Source organism: Eulemur rufifrons, chromosome 19, assembly GCF_041146395.1.
Source record: "Eulemur rufifrons isolate Redbay chromosome 19, OSU_ERuf_1, whole genome shotgun sequence".
Lineage (NCBI taxonomy): Eukaryota > Metazoa > Chordata > Mammalia > Primates > Lemuridae > Eulemur > Eulemur rufifrons.
This window is the reverse complement of record NC_091001.1, coordinates 34,447,908-34,456,192: the sequence shown is the minus strand read 5'-3', so window position 1 is coordinate 34,456,192 and position 8,285 is coordinate 34,447,908. Positions and strand designations below refer to the sequence as shown.

General features: G+C 38.9%; 1 pseudogene; it reads left to right on the top strand.

Moving 5' to 3' along the window:
- Positions 1–6,704: 6,704 nt before the first annotated feature.
- Positions 6,705–7,983, top strand: LOC138399990 (SWI/SNF-related matrix-associated actin-dependent regulator of chromatin subfamily E member 1 pseudogene; annotated as a pseudogene).
- The last annotated feature ends 302 nt before the right edge of the window (positions 7,984–8,285 follow it).

Genomic DNA, 8,285 nt, shown 5'->3' with positions numbered 1-8,285 from the left:
ACTTCAGAATTGGTTATGAGCCCACATGAACTTTCTTGAAACAAGCATTCATGTGGAAATGGTCAAACATAAGGAAATTGAGAATCAATACTGAATAATTTAAGTCAGTTATTAACTTTATTAAATTAGCAGTAGCACATTCATTTCAACTATTGATCCAGCCTGCATAATTAGACTGGGCAAAGCTTCTTGTGCTAGCACTAAGCCAAACGGACAAAGGGGAGAGGCCGGAAAGGAAGGCATTCTTTATCTCAGCCTGGCCCCCCTCGGGCTTGGAAATGGAGAATTATGTTTCTTGGAACCATCGGGAGCAACCCCAGACTTTCACATTCACACTATTAGCAGTGTTTCTCCCACTTAGAGAGTAGCCGGTGGTCCCTGTGCTTCCTACGCTCAGACTGTAAGGCTATAAATGCTCACACCAACTAAACAAAAGGCATCTTACAGTAGAGCAGGGGTGAGACGCTGCAAGTGCAGAATCTACTCACATGCCACTTAAAGTATTCAGGTGCTTAAATTCCCTGCCCCTCCTTCATCCCACACCAAGACGCTGTCCTCACAGGGGTCTTCTAGAGCAGGACACTGACATGCCCAGTAAAGCCCCAGCCCCATTCCAGGTCCCAGGCCTCAGCAGGGCTGCTGAGCCAAAGGTGTGGCTGAGTCCTAGAAGAAGGAAGGAGATAGAACACAGGTTCGGGCTTCATCCCTAATCTTAGGATAAAGGAGATTCAAGATCAAGCCAAAGAGATCCATGTCTTGGACAGATGAGGGAGCACATGGCAAACCAACCCTCCCACAAATAACAGCTATGGACTCTGGGCAGAATATAAAACACAACTATCCGGGAACTCTGGAGACTGAACAAAAACAAACCGTGGCAGGAGGTTCAAAGCTTGGACAAGCTGCAGGTGGGCGTGGGGACTTCTGTAGACTGGCCCTGTGTGTGGCAGGATTGGTGCAGAGAAGTTCAAACTCCAGTAGAAAGTCCACCATTTTTCTGACCAGAAGAACAAGGACAAGGAACTACAAAAGCCAGGTCTACCAGAAGTGAAAGGAAAACCCCAAATTCTGTGTATAAACTGAGGTGAAGGCCCTGGCTGACTCCTGAGCCACAGGTGTGTGAGGTAAAATGAAGGCAACATGCAGCTGAGGATTAAAGAACTGGCCTAGGATCTGAAATTCCCACCTTTTTCCAATCCCTACAGGCATTAAGAACTCCAGCATGAGTTAACCAGATTAACTGCCCGCTTAAAAGCAACCCAGTGTTCTTTAGAAGAATATAAGATAATCTGGAATTATATGACATAACATTCACAAAGTTAAGATTACTATACCTTATATATGTAGACTAACAGCAACATCACCACAAATAAGACCAATCAGCTACAACAAAAGCCCTGGGGTGGCTATACCCCCAAGAGTCTCCATATGATATTATTTAAAATGTTTAGTTTTCAACACTAAATTATGAGACATGCAAGAGGATGGAAGCATGGGTCATACACAGGGAGAAGAAATAAACTAGTCAATAAAAACTGTCCTAGAGGAACCCTGGACAGTGGACTCATGAGAGAAAGATTATAAATCAACTATTATAAATATGGTCAAAGAACAAAAGGAACCAATGTCTAAAGAATTAAAGAAAAGTGTGAGAATGGTGTTTCACCAAATAAAGAATATCAATGAAGAGAGAGAGAAATTATTTTTTAAAGAACCAACTAGGAATGTTAGAAAATCAAATCCAGAAATATGTGATTAAAATGACTAAGTTTCACATATGCAAAGTTGGTTTAACATTTGAAAATCAATCAGTGTAACTCATCATTTTGAGAGATTACAGGAGAAAAATCATATTATCAACCCGATAAAAATAAAAAGGCTTTTGATAAAAATCAACATACATTTGTGATAAAAATCCTCAAACTAGAATAAAATGTTTTCTGAATTTAATAAATTAAATTAAATAAATTAAATTAATTTAAAAATATCCACTGCATATTGTACCTTAATGATAAAATGCTAAGCATTTGAACACTTTCTCCCCTAAGAAGGAAACAAGGTAAATGCATGTTCTCACCACTTTTATTCAACATTGTACTAAACAGAGCAATAGATGCCCAAGCCATTACAATGAAGTAGGTTTCTTAACAATGGCACTAAAACAAGGTAAATGCATGTTCTCACCACTTTTATTCAACATTGAACTAAACAGAGCAATAGATGCCCAAGCCATTACAGTGAAGTAAATTTCTTAACAATGGCACTATTTGCATTTGTTTTGACAACCAAAAGAAAAAAAAAAGGAATTGCCAATATCCCCTGGGAGTAAAATTTCCTCCAGTTGTAAACCACTACAATAATGCAAGAAAATAAAATGCATTATAATCCAAAAGTAGGAAGTAAAGCCATCTCCATGTGGCAGATAATTTATTTACATAAAAACATCCTCAAGAATTTACAAAAAATTACTAGTGAATTTAACAAGGTCACTAGATACAAAGTTAACGAAGAAAAATAAATTGCATCTATTCTATATTAGAAGCAAATAATTAGACTTTGAAATTAGAATAACAATTTATTTATACTATGACAAAAAAACAAAATATGCTTTTCTTTTTAAAGATAAGGTCTTGCTCTGTCACCCAGGCTGGAGTGTGGTGGTGCAAACATAGCTCACCGCACCCTCGAACTTCTGGACTCAAGCCATCCTCCTGCCTCATCCTCCTGAGTAGCTATGACTATAGGCGTGCGCCACCATGCCTGGCTAATTTTTTTTTTATGTTTTGTAGAGGTGGGGTCTTGCTATGTTGCTCAGGCTGGTCTTGAACTCCTGACCTCAGGGGATCCTCCGCCTTGACCTTCCAAAGTGCTGAAATTACAAGTGTGAGCCACCACACCCAGCAAAATAATTATTAAGAATAAATCTACTAGTACTCTGAGAGGCCGAGGCGGGTGGATTGCTAAAGGTCAGGAGTTCGAGACCAGCCTGAGCTAGAGCAAGACCCCGTCTCTACTAAAAATAGAAAGAAATTATATGGACAGCTAAAAATATGTAGAGAGAGAAAAATTAGCCGGGCATGGTGGTTCATGCCTGTAGTCCCAGCTACTCGGGAGGCTGAGGAAGGAGGATCACTTGAGCCCAGGAGTTTGAGGTTGCTGTGAGCTAGGCTTATGCCACAGCACTCTAGCCCGGGCAACAGAGTGAGACTCTGTCTCAAAAAAAAAAAGATAAAAAAAAAAAGAATAAATCTAGCAAAAGATATAAAAGTTCTCTATATGGAGTACTGTTACATTCTACATGGAGAACATTGCTGGCAAGGATTAAAGACCAAAATAAAAAGAGAAATGTACCATGTTCATTGATCAGAATGGAGCAAGCCAGTCATTCCCACAATACGACAAATTGTGTTTATATAAGAAAGCTTATATTAAATGTCCCTGAAGGGGTATTTTGAGGTTCAGTGATAAAATATAAGTGCTTAGTATAGTATTTGGCACACAGGAGGTATGCAGTGAATCTTACCTATTATCTCTGTTTAATTACAGCTTTCTCTGCTGTTAAATTCCATCTGTTTCTTCCATCTTTACCTTTCACTGTTAAAACTAACAGAAACTTCTACTTTACTGGATTAGCTGAAGCTCTTCCTGAATCTGAACAGATAGGCTCTCTCACCTTCTGCACTAACTTGGAAAAGAGACTGCTAGAGCTGGCCGTAGAAAGCAGCTAATTAATTCCCATGACTGAGTAAATGAGTTATTCTGGCTTTCTTTACAGGTAGGGATGAACATTATAACAAAAACCAAACATGATCCTCCTTGTCACATTCCTTGGCTACCAACCTCCTTCAAAGAAAAATAAAATGAACTCAAAATGTGGTTCTCATGAACCAGAGGCATCATAAATTTTAAGAAAAAGAATTTAAAACCACTTTTACATTGTAAAAGCATAACACAAAAAAGGTGTTCTATGCATAAGTAAAATCAAATACTGAAGAAAATGTATATAAATAACATACCCACAAATATGAACCAATAGCTCATGAACATGTTTTTATACCTAGATTTCTCTGAATAGAGACCCAAGTTAGACAAGACATTTTCCCCCACCTCACATAGAACATACCATTTGTGGGGTCTGACCTTATAATAATTAATTTCACTTCCTACAGATTGCCCACATGTGCTGATGAGGTAAAGATATGAACTGAAGTTTCATATGGAAGAGTGAAGAGAAATGATACTGTTGTAATTAAATAAGTTAAAACTTGGAAAATGATCAAGAATTCAGTCTTGCTCAGCCTTTTTGTTGGGACCCTCTTTTGACCTGCTCAAGAAAACCAAAAAGGAACAAGCTGTGATGGGTTATTTCTTTTGTAACTAAGTAATGGAGCCATTATGCAATGATAAATCAAGAGAAAAGTCTTTTCCAGTAATATGATTAGTAATTCCAGGGTCAGAGACAGTGGCAGGAAGAAGCTCTGATGACGTAAGCTTTTAACTTTCATGGCCTAATCACGTCTGCTACTGAAGTAGCACAAATGGTACCATTTTTATTATACTGCAACCAACCAGCTGGGTCTAAAGGGGAACAAACAAACCTTGGGCAATCACGTTTGGCCACAAAGTTCCTTATTTGGTTTGGTAGCAATTGAATAACAACATCTCTGGTGAGCTGCTAATGAAATCCTCTTCTCTTAGCACCTAATCAAAATTCACAGCCAGAAGCAACGTGGAATGAGTATCCCAGCTAAAACATTAATTATTCTGGTGATAAAACTGTCTCAACAGTGGGCTTCAATCAGACACATTATTTGTGACCAGAAATGCTTAAAGCATCATGTTCACCCTTTGATGTTTGAACATTTCAAATTAGAAAGGAAGGAGGGCAAATAAGCTATCCTTTCCCCAGTAGGTCCTAGTGGGTCGCATGAAAATCAGAGAGAAAAATGTGAATTTATAGCTTTTTTTTCCTTCAAATTCTGAGAAAAATGGCACAGGTTCCAAAAGTCACGAGCATAGGAACTAAGCCAAATTAAAAAGATTGATGGTTTCAGCCCATTTAGTTAACAATAAGTAGACTGCAGTTGTTCTATTGCTACAGAATTTATCTGTCAGAATACTAGTATTTGTTAAAATTAGAACAACCTTGTACCTCCTCATTCATTGCAATGTTTTCTCTAAATGTAGAGGTGCCATTGGTAAGGCCATGAACATAAAGCATCACAAGCACCATCATCATCAGAAAGAAAACAGCTCAACACTCTTAGTACTTGCAGAGCTCTGGGCATGGTGATCTGGAGAGAAAGCCAATATAATTTACCTACCATATGGCCGATTTTCTGCCTGTTTTCTTATGGCAACTATATGTGGCCTTCAACTGTCACCTTATGAACAACCATATTAATTCTATTATTATTATTATTATCATTTCCATTTTACTGAGCAAAGGAATCAGAGACAAAGAGAGACTATCAGGTGACCAAGGTCACACGGTTATTTACTGGTGCAACTGGGATTTGCAAACTTTACTGGCTCTCAAGTCCACACTGTTAACTGTTTGGTGCACTACTCCTAAAACAGTTACTCTTTACTTACTCCTGAGGCTTCCCTTCACTCTCTAGGCAACTGGAAGATGTATGTAACTACCTTTTCCTGTGGTATGAATTGCATGGCAGTCTGCAATTAAATTTTATGAGAAAAACTTGAACTGGAAATCAGAAAATTAAAACCTTAATTCTGATTTAGGTAAAATTAGTTATAATTAGTTTATGTAACCTTGAGTCAGTCTTTTCATTTTTCCTCGGTTATAAAATGAAGAGGTTATTCTAGGTGATTTATAAGGGTCCTATCAGGAAGAATTTCCATCAGTCTTTGCCATTCTTAGTGTATGAGTGATGAGCACTCAATCTGTTATGGGTACTTTATTTTTTTGTCTGAAGCCAAGGCAAAATGAACTAATTTTCATCTTGAACTTTTCTTAGCTGTATTTGGGGACTACCCTGATGATGCACTTCTGAAGATATAAAGTTTTAATTCCAGGGAACATCCTAGTGGGAAAACACATGTTGCCATCACTGGGAATTAGTTTTAGCATGTTTGTGGTAAAAGGCCAGTGTACAAACCTTTTCTTCCATAAGCCTTGGAGAAAATCATTAGTATTCACTAACCATAGGAGAGTGGACTTTCCAATATGAATTTTCAAAAGCAATTTATGATATAAAGTTCTGATATCCAAGCATGCCTCCATTTAGTAGACATCTCTAAATTGTCTTCTAAAAGCTCATTCTCACCAGGAGGTTCAGGAGACATTCCCCAAGAATGGGTACAAAGAGCAAGACATAATTACCATGTTTCTTGGGCTTAGGTAGAGAAATGAATCTCAGGAAATGAAGAGTGGGAATGTGTTTGAGACAATGAGGCTATAAATGGCATGGTTCCTGCTGAGGAAGAAATCTGCTTCTAAATTGTTGTCATTTTTAATGAAGAGGTATACAAAAGTCACCCATGGTGACTAATTCCTTAAAAAGCATGTTTCTATTCTAAACCTATTTCAGGAATGAAATAAATGTTTGCATTTTCTATAGAAGTCCAAGAAAACAACAAAAAAATACAAAACAGGAGATTGGTTTATGAATGTGCCACATCCATACAATGGGATGTTGCACAGTCATTAAAAATAATATTCTAAGCTTTTTCTGCCCGAGGTGTCTCAGATTCATTCTTAAGGAACTGAGAACTTAATCTTCCAAAATGTCAAAAAGACCATCTTATGCCCCACCTCCCACCCCAGCTCCTGCAACACAAATGCCCAGCACAACAGGGTTTGTGGGTTACAATCCATACAGTCATCTCGCCTACAACAACTGCAGGCTGGGAGGGAACCCGGGCACCAACAGCCGGGTCACGGCATCCTCTGGTATCATGATTCCAAAACCCCCAAAGCCACCAGATAAGCCGCTGATGCCCTACATGAGGTACAGCAGAAAGGTCTGGGACCAAGTAAAGTCTTCTAACCCTGACCTAAAGTTGTGGGAGATTGGCAAGATTATTGGTGGCATGTGGCAAGATCTCACTGATGAAGAGAAACAAGAATATTTAAACGAATACAAAGCAGAAAAGATAGAGTACAATGAATCTACGAAGGCCTATCATAATTCCCCCGCATACCTTGCTTACATAAATGCAAAAAGTCATGCAGAGGCTGCTTCAGAGGAAGAAAGTAGACAGAGACAGTCTCTCATGGAGAAAGGAGAACTGTACATGAGCAGTCAGCCTGCTGAGGATCCAGATGATTATGATGATGGCTTCTCAATGAAGCATGCAGCCACTGCCCGTTTCCAGAGAAACCACCGCCTCATCAGTGAAATCCTTAGTGAGGGTGTGGTGCCAGATGTTCGGTCAATTGTCACAATAGCTAGAATGCAGGACCTCAAACGACAGGTCCAATCTTTAATGGTTCATCAGCGCAAACTAGAAGCCGAACTTCAAATAGAGGAACGACATCAGGAAAAGAAGAGGAAATTCCTGGAAAGCACAGATTCATTTAACAATGAACTTAAAAGGCCGTGTGGTCTGAAGGTGGAAGTGGATATGGAGAAAATTGCAGCTGAGATTGCGCAGGCAGAGGAGCAGGCCCACAAAAGGCAGGAGGAAAGGGAGAAGGAGGCAGCGGAGCAAGCGGAGCGCAGTCAGAGCAGCGTTGTTCCTGAGGAAGAGCAAGAGGCAAATAAAGCTGAGGAAAAGAAAGACGACGAGAACATTCCAATGGAGACAGAGGAGACACACCTTGAAGAAACAACAGAAAGCCAACAGAATGGTGAAGAAGGCACGTCAACTCCTGAGGACAAGGAGAGTGGGCAGGAGGGGGTCGACAGTATGGCAGAGAAAGGAACCAGTGATATCAACACCGGCTCAGAGAGCAACAGTGCCACAGTGGAGGAGCCACCAACAGATCCCATACCAGAAGATAAGAAAAAGGAATAGATGTTGCCTTGTTTTATGTGTTCTAAATACTTTTTTAAATGAAAAAATGTTTTTTGGTTTAAAAAATAAATAAAATAAAATAATATTCTAGAAACATGTATTTAATGAAAAGGTGCTAATTATGTATCTTGGTTTTATAAAGTTTATTCCAAAACAATAACCTAGTGATAGTGCCATTTTGCAATGTATGAGAGTGTGCCTATCTATGTATATACCAATGTGGTAACTGATTACTTCTGAATGGTAGGATATCTTATTATCTTATTAGTTTATGTGTACTTTCTGATTTTTCTCTAATAAAC